Source organism: Lepidothrix coronata, unplaced genomic scaffold, assembly GCF_001604755.1.
Source record: "Lepidothrix coronata isolate B3197 unplaced genomic scaffold, Lepidothrix_coronata-1.0 Scaffold22, whole genome shotgun sequence".
NCBI classification, from domain to species: Eukaryota; Metazoa; Chordata; class Aves; order Passeriformes; family Pipridae; genus Lepidothrix; species Lepidothrix coronata.
The window spans coordinates 6,264,596-6,288,417 of record NW_016690202.1 but is presented as its reverse complement, the minus strand read 5'-3'; the positions used below and the strand labels follow the sequence as shown (position 1 = coordinate 6,288,417).

Genomic DNA, 23,822 nt, shown 5'->3' with positions numbered 1-23,822 from the left:
CATCACACACACTCCCTGTCCCCCCCCCAAAAAAGAACCCATTTCAATTAGTAGTAAATTCAGCTTCTTTCCCCACAGAAGTCGGAGTGAATGGCAATGATTAGTGTTTCTGCCCTTGCAATACTAGCTTTAGAGATAAGAAGTTTTGCCTTTCTTGGACGGCTATATATTTCATATGCACCTCCAGGTGCTTCAGATCATACCAGGATCTGATCCAAAGTCCTATACAGTCAATGCAAGTTTTCCAGACCTCTGCTGGAAGTGCCAGAGGGAGAGAGGGAGGGTTGTTTGAGGCAGAGTCGCCTATCACTGACCTAGTGAGCACACATTCCACACACACTGATCTGAGAGCACCGGATTCAAATGAAGGAGAGACCCACCACCTGTTCATGCAGGTTTCAGATCAAGAGGCACTGTGAGTATTCTAAATTATTTTCTATTTTAAAAGTACTGTTCCATGCTCAGAACTGCCTTGCATTCATAATTCCCAGTCAGGCTTCTTCGAGAAAAACTGCATGAATATTTACCTGTGTTAAACTACGTAGTTTTCCACGTAGTTTTACCCTATTCCAGTAGAATAAGGGTTGCAATATTTTGAATAAGCTCAGTGACACTGCAGTTTGCATTTCAAATGCAAAAAATTGATAAAGCAGCCTAATATCAAGTCTATTCTTCATATGACAAACAAAAATGATTGCTTGCTTATGAAAGAGCAGTTTATAGCTCTGGATAAGAAGCATGGAAACTCAGAGATGAAAACCAAGCTGAACAGGTTCAGGGTGGTTATAGTAACATATTTCTCTCTTTCTCTCCTTTTTTTTTTTTTTTTAAGAGAGAATCAACTTTTTCTTCAGCACACATGTAGTGAAATACTCATTTACAGGATCTGCATCAAGGCCTTATAAAACTATTCGGTTCACATACTGCCAGGCTGAATAAGTCTTATCTGACACAACTTATTCTTCCAGCAGCAGAGTTGCTGTACCAATCTCACAGTGCACCATCTTGCCAATGACCTCTTTCCCTCTGATTGGGGTGTTTAAGATTGTAGCAAAGTATCACCAAAAGTGCTAACAGGTCTTACATTAGTCAGTAGTGGTAGAACATCACTAGGTTCCAAAGAGTAAGTGTCTTGCTATAAGACCACCAAAACAAAGTTTTTACCTCTAGACCCAAACTTAGACTAAGAAAAAAAGTCAGTCGTTTTCCCACTTACAGTTGTTTTGGCTAGTGCATTTGTTTTATATTTAATATGTATACTTAATATTTGAGTCTTCACAGTTCGGTTTGAACAAATGGAGCACAACTAAACTTTCCCATAACATGTACTCAGCATGGTTTGTTATGCTTCTAGAACTTTAAAATTTTAAAAATATAACAACAGTATTTATGTTCTGCATACAACATGTAGTATCCTTGCTTATCTGAGTCTGATATGCTTTGCATATGCAGGTTTGTTGGGTTTCTTTAAAAACAAACGTATACTAGATTCAATGAACCAAATTCATAGGCTATTCTTACAGGCAATATAGTATTGTATTTTTAAAACATCAGCTTGTACAGAAATGTCAGTGCTATTTAATGGACCAACAAGATGTTATGAAGTGTTTGTTCAGTCAAAACGTGGTACAGAATTTCACAAAAAATTCACAGCAAGAGACTCACATATTTCCAACACATATTAATGAGAAAACAATCTCCTGAGTAACTTTATCAAAGCATTCAACAATACTTCTAAAATACCAAGCAATCTGGAAAATTTGAAAACTTTTTTCCATTGCTTAGATAACAGGTGCCAAGTTCACACATAAAATTAATCTAGTGCATCATCTTCTGCATTAAAACTTTGTTGTCTTTTCCCAGGTAATATTCATTCTGATTTTAAAAACAACTTCCACAAAAATATAAAATATCATCTTAAAGCATATTCAAATATGTTTTGTGGATAAGTATGACTTCAGTTTTCATGGTCTTTTTTTCTAATACGCTCTGCCTATTGTTGCCCTGCCATGAGGTAAAGTCACACAAGAAAACAACTGCTCATACAAGAAACAATTGCAAAAAGTTAAGTAACTCCAAAGGAAATTTCCTGTATTATCACCTGTATATTGATATCACATAAGAATTTTTAATATATCAAAATTTGATGCACATGGTAGCACGCAAATAGAGAAGGAAGGTGACAGACTAACAGATCAATGGCAAAACACACTAAAAAAAAGTGGAGAAGTAAAGATAACATTTGCTTACAGTTTTCCCTTGGCAAACCACTACTTGTATCTGCAATTCAGCAACAGTCCATGAACTTCTGCATGAGGAAAGAGTAATGATCCTGGCCTGGTGCGCTTGCATGACACAGAGGGACTAAGTGGATAGAAGCTGTTAATACGAGGATTTTAATCTTTCAATCCTGATTAGAAATTTAAAAATTGTGATTTCCAAATTCTTCACAACAGAATCAAGTCAATGCTCTAGCTTACTGCAGCAGGAAGAAAACTACCTGTGGCTGCTGTCGGAAAAGCAGAGTGAGCAAATCATGGCAGAAGCCTCAGCACCACAGTAATCTGCTGAGTAGGTGAGCTACCAGAAAAGTAATCAAATCAAATACCTGCCCCCAAGCAACAGCTCTGCTTATGTTCCATCATAACTTTGACAAAAATTGGTCCCTATCTGCAAAAAAATTCACTTTCACCATGCTGATAAATATCAGCAAAAGACTATTCCATCAGAAAATTTCCAAGCAATTCAAAAGCTTGCCCAGTCATTTTGGCACAGATTATGTCCCAAAACAGTGGCATCTGAGGATCCTCAATCCATTCAGAGCCACCATTATCTGCACAGCTTTATGTGCACAGAAGATACAGAAAAAGTAACCATAATGGGTCAGAAAGACCTTTTGCATGAAGCGTGTGAAAAATGTCACCAAGTCATCATTATTCCCTTACGCATCTCTCAAATTTTTCTTAAGTCATGAATAAGAGATGACAACAGCAAAATTAGGACTAAGTGATATTTTCACAAGTATGCCACAACATACTAGACTTTGTTTTGTTAACTGTACTGAATTCAGCTTAATAGCTTCAGATCATGAAATATGTGTTAATTAGTGGTGCCTAGGTCTTCCTTAATTGATCTTTTGATTTCTTTCAGAAAGACATAAAATAGGAATTGCCAATGCTCCTGTGTGCACAGAGCAAATTAGTTCAAAATAAAAAGGAATATTCCTTGCCACTAGTCTCATTCTGTCTCATTCTGCCTCATTCTGTGGCTTTTGTTTAAAAAACACTAGCAAACCACTGTCCTATACTGAACAACTAAAGCACTTGTTTCTATGTAAAAATGACTACCAGTGCATTTCCAAAAAATCAGGAGACAATTAAAAAAGGTTAAACAAAAAAATAACATTTCAACGCGGAAAAAAATATTCTGACACCACTGAAACAGAAAAAAGTATTTTTCTATTAAAAGACATTTTTATTAAAAATACCAGGTAGATAAAAACCCTCCAATGACCTCTAGAGAATACTTAAGACAGTTACAGCTATACTCACAAGTTAAAACAAATATTTAAAGTGCAAACAAAACAAAAAAGTACAACAGCAACAGCAGTGAAGTTGTCTGTCAAATTACTTGTCTTTCTTAAACATTGCAAGATTGAAACAGTGGGGAAGTAATGCTGGAAAACACTTTTGAAGGAAGAAATTCTTTTCCAAATGCAATTCGCATAATTGAAGAGCGATTTGTCAAAACATGAACTAACACTTGTTGCTACAATTCTGCAGGGCCAAAGAATAGCATCAACAGTTGCAAAAGAGATGCCAGTTTATCAGAGTGGCCCAGCAGACACCAGCTGTATCACAAATATTTCAAAACTGTTACTCTTCTCAGCCTTCTGTCCTTTCTCCTGTGGCAGGCAGGGATTTCTCAGTTAAACGTCAGTTCTCAACAGCTTAACTATGGAAGAACGAGAACAGCCAAGACCCACTACTTGCTGTAGTGTGGTACCTCTGAAGGATGTCAGACTTTTGACAAAGTTTTTAATCCCCTCCAACTGCAGATGTGCTCTGGAGTTCTGAGCCTATAAAAAAGGTACCTTCTAGGCAAATAACAATGCAAGAGTTTCATCAATTAGAGTTATATACTGGCATAAAATACAAGGTTCTCTTCCTTCACAGAAGGCAAAGGATTTCTCTCAGCAAACATTTCTGTGAGGAAAACCAGTCATAACTCTTTCCAGCTGCCATTGGCTATTCAGATAAATGGCCCAGCTTGCATTTGTTGAGGAAGCTTTTTCAAAGACCTGGATTTTAAAAATTTTAACTCTTTTGGACTTTCCTCCTTAATTCCATTGTCTCTCTTTTCTTGCACTCTTATCTCACTTCCCCAGTCTGGCAACTTCCCGCCTCAGAGCTTCGTAAAACTACTGCAGTAACTGTCAAATGTGTTTACACTGTGCAGACACTCAAGAGGACTGAAGAGCTAGAATTTTACTGTAAAACAGCAGCAGAAGATTATGGGGCAGGGTGAAAGGGCAGTAACCCCAGGAAGTCTCCTGTAGGCAAGCAGGAGGTACACAAAAGGAGGAAGGGAGAATATAAAGACAAGAAGTATTAAAAAATGTTTAAAAACCTCCTTTCTCCTTCATGGTTTAAGTGACTTTCATTTTATGGCTTTTCTCTTCCAACACAGATTGAATATAGCAACATAAAAAAAAACCAAACACCAAACAAAAACCTTAAACAAAAGAAGTGGGGAATCAATGAAGTATATATAGAAAGACCCTGATTACTAGCCAAGTATTAGAACAGCTTAAGAAAAAACTGTTACTTAAACCTCAAAGACAGATCAAGAAAATTTGCAGTCACTATGTGAGAAATAATTGCACAGAACGGTATCACTATGCCTCTTTATTCTATTGTTCTAGATGAAAAGGCACGTCCAGTTTCCACCATGACTGAAACTGTCACTCTTCGATAAACTTCTAAATATCTACCTTTAGAGACTAAAAGTACACTTTTACACTTTGCGATACAGGGTAAAGTATCATGGGTAAAGTATCATGGAGAATATAATCACAATCCCAAACAGCTCTTACGTCTACTAAAAGAGAAAATAAAAAAGATCTACTATGTTCTTCACAGTATTGTATTTGTATAATATACTGTTTCCACTTTTGTGAGTTCTTTGGTTTCTTTCCAAGTTTTCACCACCTGACAGAAGCAAAGGGTAAAGTAGTCTTGGACAAGAAAATTGCATAATATGCTGCATGATAAAACACACGTGATCTTGTTTCCTGTAACATTTGTTCTGTGAAAAATATGGGGAAGAGCAAGTCTAGTAAATCTGAGACAGAGCCATCAAAAATGGGAAAACATCTGGATGAAGGAAGTCTTCTATCCCGGCTTTTACACTATCTGAGGAGAATCAGAAAACGTGCTTCAACAAATTAGCTCTTTGCAGAAATAACTGTTAGCATGTAAACAGGATAACATTTAAGTCAGAGTGAATCAGCAAATTCTTCTGAACAGCTAAGAGCAGTAGATGTCAGTATCTCCTCTGGACTCTCCAGAAATACTTTCTTCATCCTTCAGCCTACTCTGCTTTTTCAAGGTAGCTTCAGTTTAGAAACTGTATAATCAAAAGGTCAGATCTGATGCATATTTTATGTACAAATTCCCTCCTTATGGTGCAGGGTTTTCTAGGGGATTTTGGTGTCATTCCCCTCCTTCCTGCTTGCCTTTGGAAAAGTGCTTAAAGTTTTGTAGAGGAAACCTAGCTCTTTACAATCACAAATCAGTTACAGGAACCTGGAACACTAATATTATTTACAAGTGCTTAACTTTGAATTACCTTTGTTTGTAGAAAATGTAATTCTATACAATGTAATCTCTATAAAACGTCTTACATATTTATCTGAGTTTTCTTTGGTAGAAGAAGCTTTTGCGGAAGAAGCTAAAAAACTGTGTGAGATTCGAGCCTGAAGCTCTAATCCAGCTAATAAAAAAACTACCTTAAAAACACCACCATCTCACCATCCCCCAAAAAAAGAACAAAACCCAACCAAACAAAAAACCAAAAAGAAAAACAAAAGCACAACACCTGCCTCCCTGCTCTACAACTTACACCTTCTACAGACTCAAAAAGGCTATGAATAGGTATTGTGCACAAACTAAATCACATTTATAAATCCTTATAGAGTCAGGGCAATATGGTCACATAATGCAATACAACAAAACACAAAAAAGACCCTCTGAGACATAAAAGCCACAATCTTGTGAGACACTGTCACAGAAACATTTGAAATCAAATGATTTCTGTAAACAAAGGTTTAATTAAATAGTAATACTCTAAAAACCAAGACTATATAAATGCATTCACAAGCCTACAAAATAATGATTTAGAGTTCAATTAGAACATATATAAATATTGTGGTTTCTTGTTATTCTTCGGTAGAGAGGTTGAAGCATTTTTACAAAAGGAATGCATGCCTTTTCTAAACCCTATGTTAATGCTTCATATTGTTGAATAATTTACAACACCAGTGTTGATGTTTTATCTGTATAATTCAGGAAAATGTACTTGCTTGATAGTTTACTTAGTTTCCTTAATCATCAATGGCCTGAGAGTTCTCCACTTGTTTCCTATCTGCAATACCAGCTAGCTTTTGCAAAGATACTGCACTACATGCTTTGCCAAGATCATGTTATCTCTATAAACACAGACAGTCAGAAAAAAATGGAGGCCATAAAACTCAGGGCTCTGAAAGTAAACAAAGGTTCATCAAAAAATATACCACTAGCAGAGATTCTGCAAAACTCCAATAAAAGCGACAAGGAGAAAGAAACTTTTAGTTAAGACAAACATATCTCCACGATGTAACATTTAAAACAGTCTGTGTTCTCTTGTACATTTTAAAAAACCAAGAGACCTGCGCTTCCCTCCCACACTGGAAAAAAGTCAAATTATCATCATGTGTATTTACAGAACTCTGTTTTGAGTATGATTAAGCATTCAATTGTACACTTTACTTCTAAAGCGAAAGAAAGTATTCCAAAGTAGGATAAACTTAGAGCTCCCTATATTCATATTGCTTTTTACCCCAAGTTCTGAGATAAGAATGACACAAAGCTTTTTCATGATTCTTGATACTATATCCTGAAACACCATAAGAAAATTGCATAAGGCAAGAGTATGAAAATTGTGCCCCAATAAACTAAAAAGCTTAAGCGGACTCTCTGATACAGATTCAAGAAATAAAAATCATAATGGAAAATTAATTATTTAAATAGGGTATACAATAGCTTTAGAATAAATAGCTATTAATATACAACATTTTTTTTCTCTCTCTCTCAGAAACAAGAATATCACATTACTGAACCAAACAGTCAAAGAAGTAGATTCTGTATTTTCTGACTTTAAAACATGAAGAACAGATGCACTGTTGCAAAATCCGCTTTAGATAAACCTGTGTTACTGAACTTGGTGGAGGAAGAAAACCAAAATGTAACTAACTGGTCTATGATATATAGAAGATCAGATAAGAAGATACAGTGTTCTTTTCTGGATTTCAAAATGTACTGCTACAAACTGTGCTATTATCAGTTCCTTTATGAAAAGGCAATATAAAATAAAGATAAACATAACAGTATTTAACAACTGATAAGTTGTTTATAAAAAACTTACATTACAAAATTTCCACTAGACAATTATTTCACTCTTCTTAAAAGTCTCTCTGATGACAGAAAACTAGAAGAAAACCTTAAAACACTCGAGTTTCTCAGTACATAAATCAAATTCCAACACAAGTTTTGCCTCTGAGCCCTGAAGACTAGGGCTTTCACCCATTTTTCAATGTCTTTCTTGTAGTGGGAACTCACTCAAAAGTTCTGCAGATGTATCCACTCAGTAATGTGAACCAAGACACATCAGTTCTCCCTTCAAGACCCCACACCAACTCCGCAATCATGATGTTTCAATCTTGCCTAAAAGTGGTATAGGAATTTGAATCTACCTAAGGTGATCTGTTCGAAATGTAGGATACTATTCTCTAAATAACAGAACAAGAAGGGCTTTTTCTAGATCAATCTCAGACTTACCAGCCACTTCAGTTTTCTACAGAATTCTTCAGCATATTATGCATACTTATTTGCAGCTTCACTTCAGCTCTGACAAAATAAGAATTTCAGATCTGTCTGCCGGGTTTGGAACAAGCTGTTGCAAAGAATCATGGACCTCATGAACCACTTCCCAAGGCAAATCAGAATGTGGCTAATGAAAAGATGACAAAAGCAAGCTATGATCATGATGCAATGAAAAACCGAGCTAGCATCCTCCAAAAAATGCCTGTTAAAGATACTACAGACTCTTTGACATTTTTTATTTCATTGAATGCAATCAATTAGAGAAGCTGGAGCTAAGTCTAGAATACAAGTGCAATATAGTATATTACAGGCAAGTTTTTCTGTAACTTGCAAAGTATACTGAGTAAGACGTAACCATCTGAACTAGGTGTTCTAAGAAATAGGTTTTTGTGCATATATTTTTAGGTACTAGCAAATTGCTGAGACCCACTGAAATGAACTTGAAGTATAAACTGATCATAGTCTCTCCTCTCTTTATGCAAGCTTTAAGCTCCTAAACAAACCACAAATTACTGTAAATACTAGTAGTTCTTGGATTTGTTAAATATATATTACAATTAGCTAACAAAATACAATTACTAATTTCTGCTTAGGATTTTCAATGTCTGAACAGACCACTTCTGACCAGGCATTCCAGTATCTATAAATGGAGATCCCTCTCCTGCCCATAAGGATTTGCCACATCTACTCACCTACCAGTAAGCAATCTTCTAAATACATTTTTTTTCTTAATTGGTACTTAGTAAAGGGTTTGACCACTAGTACATGCAAGAAACAGTCCACTCACACTTTTACCCAAACTAAACATCATGATTCCTGTCTGCCAATTCATCAAATAATAACTGAATTAAGTTTCCTTTTCTTAAAGCAAATAAGGTCATAGAGCAATTACAACCCTCTGACTGGCATACAGACAAAAAGAAAATGTGAAAAACCATCACCAAATAACAGAAGAAGTCAGACCACAGCCTTAATTTTTTAGATTACTGATAGCATTCTTTAGTATTAAATTTGTTTACAAACAAAACCCCACAATGCAGCTTTGCTGCAAAAGACAGAGTATGCTTCTGTCAGTGACAAACTTGGCCTCATTGCCATCGGATCATTTCCACTATTCTAGACAATTTTTACCTATTTGCACAACTCTGCAATGATGCATAGTAATCTTAATATTTTCAGTTCCTGTTGCACTTCAGTACTAGGGTGCTTTGCATAAAACACTGTCACCTTTCCTAAGTACAAGAGCCTAAACCATTTCCCTAAATTCATGCTGTGAAACACTGGTAGCCTAGATATCAACACAATTCTTTGTTTCGCAAAATATCTCGTAAAGAAAGATCTATCTCACAATTCCTTTCAAGGAAGGTAAATATTTGAAAAATAAAGTAAAACGATGAAGAAAATGCTGTTTAACTCTCCAAAGTGCTTAAACGGGCAAAAAAAACCCCAATTTTAAAATTCAACCCTTACTATAACACTCCCCAGTGTCTCAGTTTCATGTTTCAGTTGTAGTATATAGAGAAAACCTCAGGGAGGGGAAAGAGAAAGAAACTCTCCTGAACACACAGAGTTCAACACAAAACTGTGAATAAGAAAGAAATCAAATCATACCACAGGAAAAAAAGCATTGAGGGAAAGACATAGATGTCATACAACAACATATTTAACACCTCTTGAAGTAACACAACACAGTGATTCTGCAAAGTGTTTAGGACGTCCATTCTCAACTACTCTTTAGCATTCGGTAAAGCGATAATTAGGTAATAAATGTGAGACTCCTGTGAACATCTCTACGAAAGGCTGTGGGTGTACTGTTCAGTACCTAATAGGTGACCAAGATATGCCTCATGCCTGCAACAGAAACCAGACTCTTAGCGACTCTGTGGTACTACGACAGGCTAAATGCCATTACTATGTAGGACTTAATGCCCTCTGCACTATTCCGAGCAGTAAATAAACTCACAGAAACAGTCTCTTGTTACTCTTCCATCCCCATTCAGGGCTGATAGGTTCTAAAAGAAGTGAAGTTTATCTCATTTGGCAGATGTTTCCCATCCCCCTGAAAACTCTTCATAGACAATATCACCATTTAACACTTGACCTCATTAACCTACTGGCATAAGCAGCACACGTCATCATGACCACATCTAAGGATAGTGTGTAGGCTGGGACAGATTCTGCCAGTCACTTCAGACAGACAGTCAAAATTGCACGAAGGAATACAGCGGATTCTTTTTGAGAAAAGAAGTTAAGGTAGTCAGATGACTATCATAATTGACAAAGCATGTCAGAGACTCTCTAAAATCAAAATAACCTAAGAAATGGTAAAGCATCACAGAGTCTTCCCTTGCGCTTCTTTTCACCAGACACAGGCTTTTGTTGACAGTGAGACAGCGTAATGGAAGGATGCATCCTCTGATGAAGGATACCATTCCACCTGATGTGAAAATTTCCTAAAACCAACCTACTCCCCTCTCAGACTATGTCCTGTTAAGCAATGTATGCAGTTGAGTCAGACTGAAGATCTGAGACCACTTTATACATTGTACACAGTCTCCACCAGAAAGAAGAAAAAGAGTGGGCAACAAGTGAAATAAGAAAATCACTGAGGAAAAAAAAAAAAGAGACAGAGAGAATCAAGAAAAGAAAACAGAATAACATGTATCAGAAACTGACAGTTACAGCAGAACGTGAGATCTTCTATAAAAATGTGAGAATCCGCTGCTCGAAAACCTGGATGTTGCTAGAATAGTCCTCAAGTTTGGAATGTATTACTAGGTCAAAAGCACAGAGTAATACGCCAAGTCTGAGCCCAAACATCTCAAACGACAGCTGCTTTTCCTCTTTCCTCATCCCCATTCCTTCTCCCAACTAAGCTTTTCTAATAAAGAGAAATTCTCCACTCCTCTCTCATCCACAACTGGGTATAGAACCAGGTTTGAATTTTGGCTGAAACGACCTCAGTAACTTGGCACTTAGTCTACCTTGTTTAAACTTAATTAAAAACTAATTTAAGTTGTTTAAAACTAATTAAAAAGTAGTGGATTTATACGCAGGCATAACCTTAATACACACAGGGTGAAACCAATGATTCTGCATACGCAAATGAAAGAAACTAGCAGGTTGGAACATGCTTGATCTTGGTAGGCACGGGAAAACAGGTAGTAACTAGTGAACATGAGCAAAAGTGTGGATGCCATTTGATTCCTAGAAAAATCTAAAAAGAGGAAGGAAATGAAGGCATCCTTCCACAATCAAGTTCTGCCAAAGCATTCTGTATTAACCTTTGGAAACATAACTGAATATAAATGAAAACTTGGGAAGAAGTTTTAACTACTCCGGAGAAGAAAATGCCTTCTCGTGGATTATTTGCAAGGAGGCTGTGAGAGACACCAGACTCCATGGGATGGGATACTCCATGGCAGGAAAAGAACTAAAATAAAAGCAGGAGCCTCGGTACAAGTAGAAGATGGAGACAGCACACTGAGTTATACCAGGGAAAGAAATCAAGAAAACTAGAAAAAGGGTAGATATTTGTCCTGCTTTATCTCCTGTACCTCTAAATTGTCTTGTACAAAAAAGTATACAGGACTCTTCCATTCCCCTCCTATCTCCGTCAAATATGGTCTCTCCTAATGAGGTCCCAAACTCACCCAAGTAAACCAATTCTATGTCACTCCCCATCAAAGAGCCTCCTTTCCCAATTCCCTTGGGTTCTGTGAGTCTGCCCAGCATTCCCAGGCTAAAAATCAGACACTGCAGAGCACACAGAAAAGATCACATCCCATACTACAAGGTAACAAACTCATTCGCATGGTGTCCAAATCATAGCTACATGTAAGCAGAAATAAGAAGCAGGAATAGCAGCTATTAAAAATATACCAGAGGTGGTTGGGTGGGTCCCATTCCCCTATTCCTCGTTCACCCCTTTCCTGTTCTGGAGGCAAGGAGAAATTATTATTTTAATCCTTATCAAATATTTCTTTGGTACTTCACTCACCCTCCAAGCAACATTTACTTATGCCCTTAGTGGGCTGGAAAAAGCTGGTGGAAGAGGATTTGATCACATTACTGAGCCTCAGGGGTCAGTGACTAGGACTTTTAAATCAAGGATTTAGGTCATTACTTCCTCTTTAAACATAGGGAGTAATTGGGAGACACTTCAAAGGCAGCCCATGCCTCTGAGCATTACAAGTACCACTAATGCTTTTGAGCATTAAAATTACAAGGGCCACAGTCCAGTTGCTGACATTTTCAGACCTTTTTTCTTACGAAGGTAGAATAAATGAAACCTGCAAAAAACATACCTAAAAGTGACAGAAAATGAGAGGAAGTACAAGAAAATACCCTTATGGGGAAAAAACCAAAGACCCTTTTAGACATTGATTTAGGGGAGGAAAAAAAAAAGATTTTTTTTTTCAAGGAGTCTTTCAGTAGAGCACTTGAGCAAGACCAAGGTAAATCACCTCTTGAATCTTCCCACTGTTTGTGCAGTGAGAATAAATCTCAGTAAACCTGACTGCTATTCCTGAATAAATTTTAGCTACCGTGACAGAAGAGGCCAATGGTATCCTGGCTTGTATCAGGACTAGGGCAACGATAGTCTCCTTGTCCTCAGTACTGATGACACTGCACCTTGACTCCTGTGTCCAGTTTTGGGCCCTTCACTACAGGAAGGACGCTGAGGTACTGGAGCACGTCCAGAGAAGGACAACAAAACTGGTGAGGGAACTGGGGTTGTTTAGGATGGAGAAAAAAAGGTTGAGGGGGCACCCTATAGCTTTCTACAATTACCTGAGAGGAGGTTGTGGAGAAGTGATGGTAGGTCCCTTCTCTCAAGTAACGAGTGACAGGACAAGAAGAAATGGCCTCAGGATATGCCAAGGGAAGTTCGGTTGGATATTATGAAAAAATTTCTTCACTGAAAGAATGGTTAAGCACTGGAACAGGCAGCCAAAAGAAGTGGTGGAGTCACCATTCCTGGAAGTGTTCAAAAAACAAGCAGATGTAGGACTTCTTGCTATGGTTTTCGTGGGCACGGTAGTGTTCAGTTGAGGGTCAGACCTGAGGATCTTCAAGGTTTTTTTACAACCTTTATGATTCTATAACATGCTATGGATATTCCCAAGCATTCCCAGCATAAAGATTGCTTAGAGTCTCAACTACCGACAAATGTTACCTGTTGCAGAGCCAACTAGCCTCACTGAAAGAAACCAGAACAGTTAATACTTCTAGCAACACAGTCCTCCAGAAGAACAAAGCTGCTCTAATCCCTGTGGTTCCAGCCAGGTACCTTGTGATCTGCCACACTTATGTAGAATGGAGAGATAGCAAAGTAGCTCTGCTATTTCCTTAGCACCTGGAACATACAATGAGCCAAACTACAAATAATTATAAGCATCTGGCTTACATCCCAAGTACATACAAAATAGAACTGAAGAAATAGTTCTGCACAGTTCATCAGCTCACAGGTGTGGATTTCACAGCTGCTCAAATTTTTCTTGGGCAGTCTATACAAACAACACCTCAGACAAATTGTTTTGCTTCCTCCTGCACACAAGAAACTACCTAGCTTTCCATAGAGTTTTTAAAAAACCCAGCCTAACAGCATGGTGAACAGGCTTCAGCAAGTCGTGTCAACTATTCCAGTCATTGATAACAGAAATCTTTGAGAAGGTGTATAAAATACACCAATGCCAACCAATTTCTTCTCTAGCCAAACAGACACACAATCACTACTATGAGTCAGTGCCATAAAGAAGCACTGGTGGCCTTGAAGGACAATCAGCCCCTGACAGCTTTTGAAGCAGCTTGTCATCGCCTCCTGTCTTGTCACAGAGCTTCCACCCCAACATACCTTGCTTTTGTAATATGAGTGAAGGCTGTGCAGCCATACAGAAGTTGAAGAAGTCAAAGCACGGACTGCAGAGAAACAAACCTAGATGTTCAGAAGCACTAAAAGCAAGGGTAACACAATTAGCTGATTCTCACTTGTCAATGTTAAGTTAATATTGGTCTCTCTACTGCCTGATTTCTCAGCCATTCTGTCCATCTAGGTGTGAAAAGAGTTGTATTACATCAAACACACACACATAAAGCAAACCTTCCCACAATGGTTAGTGCATGGTTTATCTATATTCACTGAAGCAGCTCTCAAAGTTAATGAAACGCACTGGCAGGACATCTCCTTCCCTCAGTTGCTTTACATACAATTATCATAACATATACGATGAATTTATGGGAAATTAGAGATAGTATCTGCCTTTCAAGCAGTTTCTTTTTTCGGTCTTTCAAAAGAATTCAAATTAAAAATAACTGCTCTTTTTACTTCAAGTACTCACCTAAATTGCAAGGGCCTTTTTAATTAACAGTATACAGTTCTACAGTCAGTGAAGTACTAGCTTTATGATCAGCAAGTATCACAGCAAGAAACACTTTATCACAACTGATTTTGTGATTATTAACAATTTCCCTAGACTACCAATGTGATAAGCTTGAAAAATTTAACTTCCCTTTCATCACCAGTATGTGACATGAATTTCTTGTCAACTGCTGCCCAGGTTCAACTGTCTACTGTACTGGAAAAGAAACCATCAGAGTGATTACCACTTAAGTTCCTAATTATTACTACTTAATACTTCTTTGGATTTTGCTTACAGTGGTTGCTTGAAGCCCAGTGCCCACTGTAGACAATACAACAGCTTTCAACAAAACCTCTATAGATTGATATTCTCTACTAGCATAGACAGTATGACAGAAATTAATTAGTGTTTATGGTCATATAATTTTCAAGTACGTAAACTTAGCAATAAAGATAACAAACATGGGCCATACTTTTTGGACAAAAAGATGTCTTGCATGCATTTTACACTACAGTCATACCTGTGTTCCTTTCATTCTTTTTTGTTGAAGGCTCAGAACAGATATCTTTCCTGATTCAAATGCTGAGCTCCTAAATACTGGCTTTCTTCCAAATAAGCTCCATTCTCTAGTCTTTAATGTCTCTTAGTCCTAATAGTCAGAGGTGCTACTTTTACTTCTACAATGAAGGAGTATCAGTAACTATTTCTGGAACACCTACACTCCACAGTAACTACTGAAAAACGAAAGAAAAGCTTCATTCTTCACACTTACTAGTTATGAAACACTTCTTTGTTAGCATACCACTTCCATTTCTTTCAGTTATATAAAGCATTCATTCCTGCTTTTCTTTAAACTGCTATCTAAAAAATTGTGACACCTGTAAATCCAACCCCAGTTTTGAAATATCTCTAGGTAACTTAGCAATTGCAATTAAGGTTCTTTTACTTATTTATGAACATTTATAGACATTTTGAAGTAGCTTTGACTTAATAAACACAAAGCTTACTCCATATACTTACTCATCTTTTCCTTTCCTAAGCATTCCACTCTAAACCTGTTTTTTTGCTTACTGGCAGAAAAAGTATGTTTCAGAGTCACAAAGGCAGAGGTCTTGCCTTCTTCAATGAAACACCAACCTGGATGGATGAGGGGAGAGCAGTGGATGATGTCTGCCTCAACTTCAGCAGGGCTTTCACCACTGTCCCTCACAATTTCCTCATGGGCAAACTCAGGAAATGTGGACTGGATGAGTAGACAGTGAGATGGATTGAGAACTGTCTGAACAGCAGATCCCAGAGGATTATAATCAGTGGCACAGGGATTGTTGGAGACCAGTCACTAGTGGTGTGATTAAGGGACTGGAACATCTCTCTTACAAGGGAAAGCTGAGGAAGTTGGGCCTGTTCAGCCTCAAGAAGAGATGACTGAGAGGGGACCTCATACATGTATATAAGTATCTGAAGGGAGGGTGCCAAGAGAATGAAGCCAGGCTCTTCTCAGTGGTGCCAAGCAATAGGAAAAGAGCCAGTGGGCAGACACTGATGCATGGGAAGTTCCACTTAAATACAAGGATGAACTTATTTACTGAGCAGGTGACTGAGCACTAGAACAGATTGTCCAGGGAGGTTGTGGAGTCTCCCTCACTGCAGATGAAATTCAAGAACTGTCTGGACAGAATCCTGTGCCGTGTGCTCTAGGATGACCCTGCTTGAGCAAGGAGGTTGGACCAGGTGACCCCACTGTGGTCTCTTCCAACCTGACCCATTCTGTAATTCTGTGTTTCTCAGCTAGTGTCAATGTTTAGCACGTTGGGTGATTTCAGAGTAGTTTTCTTTTTTAACTGCCTATGGAACAATTTTGTTACTTGTATTTATTCTGCACCTAAACTATGACAGGGTGACATGATTTTGGAGTTAAATCTCTTTCAGTATGTTTTTCCCAAGCCATTTGTTAGTTCACTTGCTTCAGAACAGGTATGCAGGATGAGACTGAAAGCACTAGCTCTTCTAACAGTTGCCAAGAATAAGTGCCCAGAAAAGATCTTAGGAGGACAAGCCCACAACAGCACTTTCCCAGTGTAGTTTCATAGTGATTCAAGACTCACAAACATTTTAAGCCGAGATGAATAAAAAGTCATCTTCGTGTTCTCTACAAACAACACCTGAAAATAACAGCTTTCCTCTCTACAATTACCTGAAAGGAGGTTGTAGGGAGAAGGGGGTGTGTCTCTTCTCCCAGGTAACAAGTGACAGAACAAGAGGAAATAGCCACAAGTTGTGCTACAGGAGGTTTAGATGGGTAGTCAGGCATTGGAATAGGTTGCCCAGGGAAGTGGTGGAATCACCTTCCCTGGAAGTGTTTAAAAGGCGTGTCAATATAGCATATGGGTATGTGGTTTAGTGGTGAACACAGAGATATTGTGTTAATGGTTGGACTCGATGATCTTAGAGGTCTTTTCCAACCTTAATGATTCTATGAAAAGTGGTACAAAAAGTGCTTGTTTGTTGATCTTTACACTACAACTATTGTAGACCTTGTTAAGATCACATTCAAGACTACCTTCTATTCCTGTATCTTCAGAAAACCTCTTAGGTGTGATTTAGTTGGAACGCTCTTTAATCCTTCAAAGGGATTGCGTTCACACATTCTATTAATTTCCTTCTTTCCCAATTTTAGAACAGTCAGACTTTCTACATCAAAGGTGTTTTATTCGAGGGTTTCACGTAGGATTCCTTTCCCATATATTTTACACTAACACCACATTATTTGTATCTTTAGTCCTTCTCCTAGCAGCATCACTCCCATGTCGCTGCCAAAAGCACACAGCAAGCATTTTGGACGCTGACCAAGACCAGCAATGTGTAACAAGGTAAGTCCTGTAATTGTGTGCTAGTTTTGACTGGGGCACAGTTAATTTTCTTCAGAGTAGCTAGTATGGGCCCAACAGAATGTTAATTTTGCTTGCGTTAACAGAAGTGATTGTATCAATAATTTCTCAGAAACTTTGGAATTGGGAACATTTAGATATTCACTGTAGTCATGGTATGATCAGGCAGTACAAACTAATTTCTCCATCATGTGAAATGTCACATTTCTGACAATGCGAAAACTCATTAACTTATTTGACTTTGTTTCCTCCTTTAAAATACGCTACCATTTATGTCATCATGGTTATAAAGGCAGATATCAACATCACTTCAATCCCATTCCATGTACTTCATTGTGCATGTTTTGTATATTTGTTTACTTTTACTTGAATTGTAAGTTTGGTTTGCCAAATGCTCTAATTCTTCTGTATCAGAAAAATGGATGAAAAAGTTGAATCTACTTTACAAATAAGAACTTTCCCAACAGGAGTATGCTAGCTCTTATTTTTCCTGGTCTTCATGCTTTATAACCAGGAAAACAATTACATTTGGAAACTCAGTAGTGCTCAGATTTTTATTACTAGTCTCAAAAGGCCTTGGAACTGTATCCTCAATGCATGTATGACTGAAAATCAAAGTTTCTCTAAATCTGCAAAAAATAGCAGAGTTAAGAAAAAGCTGGTTCATGGCTGGAAACATATTCTCTTAGAATAAGACTCAAGGAAAATCCGAAAATAAAAGATTTCATATAGAAAACAGGTTATGACCGTACTTTCTACACAGTAACACATTTTAATTAACCACAAATATGTGTACAGGTTCAGCAGACTTTTGCAGGGATTAAGACTTAATATCCCGCTGCGTTCAGCTTCAAGAAACAAGAGAAAAACATACTTTAGGGAGGTTGTTATACACACTATTAGAATCTCAAAGTAAAAATGAAAAGGGAATCAAAACTAAACAAGGTTATTTTCTCTAGAGTTATGATTATTCATACACAGGTGCAATTCAGGCAAATATTTTCTTTGATGTAAGACAATACACTGTTTTCATATAGCAACAAAACCTAAAGTTAAAACTATTACATGTGAAAGTGACAAAGGTTTATATAAAACACAACTAGTAATAAGAAATCCTAGATTAATATAACTGGAAGGCAGTTATGGTGGTCATTTGGTCCACTATCCCTGGTCAAAGCAGGGTCAAATTATACCAAGCTCAAAGCCTGTTTAGCTGATTTTTTACCTGTTCACAGATAGGTATTTCACAACCACTTTGAACAGCTTGTTCCAATGTTTGACAGTCTTCCTGCTGAAAAAATTTTCCTTAATATCTAACAAAAATTTCTCATGTCCCTTGTGTCTATCATCTCTCATCCAAACACCACATGCCTACAAAAAAAAGTTCCGCTCCAAAGCCTCCATAGTTTCCCATCAGGTAGCTGAAGATGCAAACAGATGTCTACTCAGATTTCTTCAAATGAAAACACACAATTCCCTCAAGCCTATGCTACATCATGTATTTAACCCCTATTCATCTTTGGCGGTCCTTCACTGAATTTATTCCAGCATGCCAAAGTTGATCTAGTATTAAAAATCCCTGAATTGGAATAAATCAATCAGACGAAATGACTGCCCTTTCAAACAAAGCTTTCTTTCAAAAGAAATATATTTTAACAATACAAATGCAAAGTTAGATATGCAAGAAAAATGCAGGCTACACTTGGGAAATAATTCAGTGTGCCCTGAAAAGTACGAGTTACAATAACTACAGGTGTGGTGAGAGCTGAATTAAATACAAATTTTTAGTATAATTGAGCAGTAAATATATCTTACAAGCACCATCCATATATATGGATCAGATTATGTCGTCTTTATACATACACACATACAGCATTATGCACATTCAATTTTACTTATATACTTTAAATATGTAAAGGACTTAGTCATCATGGGTGGAGACCTTATGTATGACCTGGCTGAAATCCAAAAAAAAGGAGTACAGTTCTATAGTATTGGCATTTATTTAAGATTATTCTACTTTGAAGACTATCTAGACAATAAATTACAAATATAAAAATGCTTAACGACTACAAAATTTCTGAACTACATCAAAGAATAAAACTATCATTTATAAGCATTTGCTACGTCTGTTGAAGTTGTACATATTTGTCACAATCACTAAACTTGCTGGAGCAGCTTCTGACTTGCAAAAGTCTGTGAAACAATTCTAAGACCGGCATATGAAAGAAGCAACAGTAACCCAAAATTCTACTCCTATGTAGTAACTTTGCTATGCAACAAAAACAAACACAAAGTGCCTGGTTCAGTTTTAAACTTTCTTTGGGCTAACATAGTTTAATTTTTTTTTTTCAAGAGTGCAGACTAAATTTTGAAGTGAGAGAACACCTTGCCTCAAACTTGAAGAATATTTCATATTACTGCACAATACTCTTTGCTAGACTACAGGAAAGAAACTTGTATTTTATTCACAGTAACATCAATGATCACAAGCTCAATCTGTAAATGGGGAAAAAAGGTTAACACACAGACACAGACTAATTCCTGAAAATAAACAGTACGGTTTTGGATTCTACATAAAGGCAGAATTTTTCACCAGGACACATTGCAGGGTGATTACGTCAGCTAGCAAGTTAAGTACTGTCAATTTGACAAAAAAATTAAATAATTTCAGAGAACCACCATTTTAGTGAGGAAGAGATGTTCCTAATTGCAAAATATTTGGAGATTAAAGGTTTTTCTTCCCTATGCAACTCCAATAAAGTATTTCTCTCTCTCTGCAACGCAGTTTGCCAATAAATACAAGCAAGGACTACAACCTGCTTCTTGCTGTCCTCTCTCTGTCCTCCTGTCCTTAGATGTCTGTTACATGTAGAAGTTTCAACTGGAAATTGATATGGGAGTTTTCCCATACATCTTCTCAACACTTTAATTACATTGGAAGAAAGATCTGGGACAGGGAAGCTTGTTAAACTTAGACCAAGAACTTCAACACTTTAATAATATACAGGACCGCTACACAAAAATGTTTTCAAAGTAATAAATCCAGTGGGTGCTAAACGTACTGATGGTTGCCTCCAAAATGCTGTATCTTATCTTTTATCTAAACCCACCACTTTTTAATTACCTCAGCAATGACTCAGAAATCAACCTAATTAAAGAAATCTCGCTACATAAAACCTGCTTAGATTTATTAAGCTTCTAGCTGAGTCACATATTACTCAAATATTTATTATGTCCATATAGCTCAAGATGAAAATAGTTTATTTCAAATGAATTCAAATTAATTTTGTTGACTTCATAAGGCTTTGGCTGAGAGCCCAAGCAGTAAAACAGTATTTGAATCCTGATAGAAGAAAAAAAAAATTGGAAATCAAACTAAACAAGCTGCAGCTCAGTCAGATTAGGGAGTCCAGCATGTTTGATTGTTGACTTGCTTTTCGCATATTAATCTAATGCATATTTCAATACGAATCCCAAAGGAGGAGGTCCTTTAGGTATATATCAGAAGCCAGGTTTCTAGTGATAATACTGAATCTTTTGCATACAGGTGTCTGGTTATTTTTAAATATATGGAACAAAAAAAAACCCCACATGATCCAGCTGCAGGGTCTCTTTAAAAGCACTTGGAATTTGTCTGCTTCAAGAGCTGTAATAATATATGCAATTATGATTGTTCTTTTGTTCTTAACACTTTAGGGACCTTATTTTGTACTGAATGCAATCAAATAATAAACCTGATGCTTTGATGAAAGCCACCTACATGTTGTGTCTCTGAAACAGTATTTCTTTGAATTCCTTCAACTACTATAACAATACTGCGTAACTAGGTGCAATTAATTTCGTCAGCTTAATGCCCACCCCTTGTCACTGCAGCAGTACTAGAAATGAAACAACGACAAATAAAAGTCTACTAACTTTCTTCACCTATGTTACTCAACTCCAATTAATTCAGTTGTCCCTGATCCAACAGAGTATCACTGCAGCACTGAAAACCCCAATCTTGGGGAGCCCTTTGGGAATGTGTCTGCTAGGCCCCTACTGACACAGAAGGAAGTGTCAATACCGAAACTTTTAACCTTCCTTTTTTTTTTTATCCCTCTCTCTTCTCAGTGTTTTCTGCTAGAGGACTTCATTCCTCTTGTTTATCAAGCTTGTTTGTAGGAGGTGTTTATAAGAGTAAGCTTCCACATACCTTCTCATCCCAGCCTTGCCAAATCCCTTCATATTAATGCCATCTACCTCATCTTATTAGCAATTCTACTCTATCAGCAACAAAACCAGTGAACACTTGTATGGTTATTCTCCTTTTTACTCTGCTTTCATGTGTTTATGACTGACATACTGGATGGGAAACTTGTCTCACTTCACTAATACAGGAGGTACAGCTAGACAGTCAAAGGCTTCACACACCAGAGCCCAGATCCTGGTTACTGGACAACATGTTCAGTGAAACAAGTGTATTTTCAGCTATGGTCAAAACAGATGAAGTGTCATTACATCTTATTCCTTTTACAAATCCAAAGCAGTCTTACATGTAGTTTAACTGTCTTCATAGAGCTGCAATTGCTCTCTAATCAGTCCATTTTGTACTGCCTTTGTTCAGCTACCGAGGAACCCCTTTACTGGTCCTCTATTTTATGAGCTTTTCCAATGCAGCAGCTTTGGACAAGTGGTTAAATATTTCTCTCTTTACCACACAAAAACAAATATATTGCCTATTTGTCCTGCAAAGCCCCAAAATACTTCTCAAGCTGAGCCTTCAGTCCAGCAGTACTATAATTATGGTGGCAGCTAAATCCCCTTCACTCTTTCCTTTGGTTTTGGTCTTCCCTTCTCTTTGGTACACTATAACCCTCTCCCTGCCCTCAAAAAGACAAAAGTTTAAAAATGAGGGGAAAAAGAAGGGAGAAAAAGAAACTCACTTTTCTTCTTTTAACTTTACTCTATATCCCTGCTCTATACTGTATGTTGTAAAAGTTCCCCACTTGAAATTCCTATTCCTTTGTTTATTCTATGCATTCTCCATTTCCCAGTTCCTCCTTCCTTTCCTAGCACTGGACTCCTCAAAGAAACTCATTCCAGCCCTTTGAGAGGTCTAGGGTACTTTTCCTCCTGGCAGAAGACAAAAAAGCCAGCTCTCCCTAGTATTTAATTTCTTTATCACTCATGAGCATGCAAGTTGCTTTTGGAGTTGATAATCTTCAGTGTCTTCTTCTGTAACGGCTGTCAAGTCAGTAATTTTAAATAATCCATTGAAAGTATAAATTATTGATCAAACTATTGACATGATCACCGAACTTTACAAGATAGGATTATCTGCAAACAGGCTACATTCAGAGACTCAATTCTAATGGGGAAACAAGCTAACTTAAAAATTTATATAAACCCTAAAATATACAAGAAAATATATCTATAAAAAGGTTCTAGAAAACTCATTTTTATGTTATCACTAAGGGCAGTGTTGCCAAAAAGAAAAAATGCCAACTTTTTCTTGTTTCTGCACTGCAAATTACTTCACTTCTACCTGTGATAAAGTTTACATCACAGTGTTACTTTCATTAGTTCCAGCACAATTAGTGAGCTAAAAATCATATAAGGTTTTTTTTCTCATCCTCTACTTTCTGTGGAAGAAACACACCATTGCAGATTTCAAATGATATGTCACTGAGTCTAGATATCATGCATCTGTTCCAAATAAACGGTCTAATTATTATAGTAGTCTTGACAGCAAATATGTGATGCTCTTAAGTCAACTGTGATTTTTAGGTTAAAAGGGCAAAAATGAAAAGACAGACAAACAAACTGAGACTCCCACATACAGGCTGTGTAATCCACAGCTGACCTGCCATTTCTTTCATTACTTGTACACACAATTTAACACTTTAAGTACGGTTGTAATCATATAATGAGATTTGCTAAAGCCAGACTTTGTGTCAACTCGTCCAACAGTAGCATTGTGATGATCTACTTGCTGAACCGAGATTACTTTTCAAATGTTTTGAAACTAGCAGAAACAGTAGCATTAGTAATAATACATTTGAAATGTTCTAGTCATATTGTGAAAGCATATGAAATTCAAATAATTACCTAGATTAAATCCAGTGTTCCATAAAACTCAATTTAAAATACAGAAATATTAATGTCTACTTACATATGCAATCATATACTAATAGAGATTCCCTGTCATAAAAACAACAGAATTGCATAACATTTTATAGTAAACATTGCATGTACAACTGTGTGCTTATGAGTATACAATTGTTTCAGTAACAAAGTTATAATATTATGTAGCAATTCATTACCCAGTGAATTAGCACTGTGATCCATTATTTTCATTATGCCTTCAAAAGGACTTTGCCCATTACACAGATAAAATTATAAAAAAGTATGTAGGAACAAACAAGAAAGGAGAGAACGGAAATTATAGT

The 23,822-nt window shown here is 37.0% G+C and overlaps 1 protein-coding gene across 6 annotated transcripts in view; it reads right to left on the bottom strand.

Annotated features, from left to right (window-relative positions):
• JAK2 (Janus kinase 2) overlaps positions 1 to 23,822 on the bottom strand; it is an 85,704-nt gene that overhangs the window by 49,286 nt on the left and 12,596 nt on the right. Inside the window, exon 1 of one of the 6 annotated variants that reach the window (XM_017808226.1) lies at positions 10,105 to 10,186. The exons of 4 other annotated variants lie outside the window; for them this stretch is intronic. The gene's annotated coding sequence lies outside the window, so the exon portion shown is untranslated. Of the gene's footprint in view, positions 1 to 8,096; positions 8,195 to 10,104; positions 10,187 to 23,822 lie in introns of those variants that run through there. One more of the 6 variants, XM_017808227.1, reaches the window with a different exon arrangement.